Source organism: Callionymus lyra, chromosome 12 (assembly GCF_982586985.1).
Source record: "Callionymus lyra chromosome 12, fCalLyr1.hap1.1, whole genome shotgun sequence".
Classification (NCBI taxonomy): Eukaryota; Metazoa; Chordata; class Actinopteri; order Syngnathiformes; family Callionymidae; genus Callionymus; species Callionymus lyra.
In genome coordinates, this window is record NC_141829.1 from 27,335,462 (window position 1) to 27,337,816 (window position 2,355).

The window sequence follows — 2,355 nt, forward strand, 5'->3', positions numbered from 1 at the left end:
AGACCTGAATATTATTGAAAATTTATGGTGTGATTTAAAGTGGGCAGTCCATGCTCGGAAACTATCAAACCTGACTGAACTGGAGAGGATTTGTAAAGAAGAATGGTCCAAAATACCTTCCACCAGAATCCAGACTCTAATTGGAAGCTATCGAAAGCATTTAGAGTCTGTTATTTCTGAAGGAGGATGCACAAAATATTGAGTAATTTTTCTTTTGTGATGCCTAAATTTATGCACATGCCTAATTTTGTTTAAATAATTCTTGCACACTTTCTGTAAATCATATAAACTTTATTTCACTTCTCAAATATCACTGTGTTTGTCTCCTATAAGATATATTTATTTTTATTTATTGCATTTTTTATCCAAATCCAATGATTTATAAAGGAAAATCATGAAAATGTACAGGGGTGCCCATACTTTTTCATACCACTCTAATCATTGCCTTGCATTTCAATCCACATGCTCAGCTATTCTTCAGGTCAGGTCAAGCCTTCACTACACACTGAGAAAGACAAAACTGGTTCATCGGAACGAAACCCTAACACCAGTCAAATAAAGTGTCTGCTAGTTTATCAGTTTGATTTACTGCTTAAATCTAAACGTTCATTGGTAATTTATTGTGTTTACTAATAACACTAAACTGATGTCACTGATATCTAATGTATCACCCAACTGTACCCATACCACGATTTACACAGAATCATATTTCTTTCAAAGTTGATTGAGGGTAAATTGTCTTTTGAGACAGTATTGTGTTTATAAAGATGTTTGATTTTGTCTTCTTCTTAGATCCTGTACTTTAAGCGGTCTGACGCCAGTGTTGCTGATAAGCCACAAGATGGCAGCAACGTTCCACAGCATCATTGACTGAATATACGTTTTTGTTTTTAATCTAAGCTCATAGGTTGTTTGCATTTCCTCTTGCATGCCAGAAGCATTGGAACCCAAGTGGTTAAAAGCAATATTTAAAATAAAAACCCTGACATTGAAAAATACGTTTTCCTTTGTGTGGTCTTGCCACTCTACTTAAAGTTGAAGTTGCCAAATGTGGTCCAGTAGTTCAATGCAGTAGTGGGAATAACCTCACCTTCTTCACTCATGAATCGGTCTTAAAGTCTATGAGCACAAGTTCAAGCACGGATAACAAACCTTTACATTCTCATTCTATTCAACTCCCTCTGTGGCTTCACCAGGTAGTCATCTTTTAGAGACTAGGAGTAGAGATTGTACATTTCAGTCTCTGGTTTCAGTAGATAGCGCTGCATTGTACAGATATTATTGACTATGTGTGGCAGAAAACATAATTTCAGCATATAAACTTTCCTTCTAATGAGTCCTTCTTTTCAGGTTCAAGGCAATCCTGTATGTAGCTACATCCTTTAAATCACCTCCATCCTCTGATTCTAGCTTGGGCTGTATATTTCCCTCGTGGTTCTGCTTAAGCTTGTCACTCTGATATCTGCAGGTTTAAGATTACTGTCTCATTAGTTTCAGTAAATCTTCTAATCAGAGAGTGTGTGAGTGTCACCTGCGAGTGGATCAAGATCATGAGATTGTGTGTGGAGCCTGGAGCTGGTGCTGGGACAGCTTTGTCAGACGCGTCATCAAGAGCAGCAAAATGTGTCACTGAGTTATGGCCTGAACCCATGAGCTGCTGCTCCACACTAGCCGGTGTATTTGGACTCACCTGGACGGCACATCAAGGACTTCTCTCCCACAGCAAAGGAGCCACTTTAATAATTTATCTCCTACATGGACCTCATGGCTGGGCCGGATTGTCTCAAAGATTGACGCCATGGCTGACTTGCAAAAAAAAAAAAGAATGTTCCTGTTGTGTTGCAAGGGAAACCGATTGGATCATTTCATTTATTTATTTTAGTCGTTTAACTAGTTATTACATTTATGGTCTTTATGGTCAGAGCCTGGTTGTTTCTTTCTCCGTCAATCTTTAGTGATCTATATCCCAGCTTTGCAGAAGACACTGACCTTCACGTTACACAGTAATAAAGGAATAGAGAGCAACTGGAGTGTGTTTTTGTGTGTTTAGTCATTGGTGTTTCCAGGTTGTGACACTCCAAGTAAACTGGTCTGAGCGTGGCTTCATTTGCTGCTGTAGCCGATATCCTTCGACGGTGCCTGTTTGTAAAGGAGCTTAAACATCTTCTCTACCACAGCGTGTTGAGAGTCTATGCATGTGTGGTCGCCATTCTTAGAAAAGCTTTGTGACGATGAAGCAAGAGGAAGCGGTAATGGATCCCTGATGGGGAGCAACGATAACAATAAGAGTGTGGGCTTACCAGTGTGTGTGTGTGTGTTGTGTCTGTGCCAGGTAAGATGGTGATGTGCCAGATT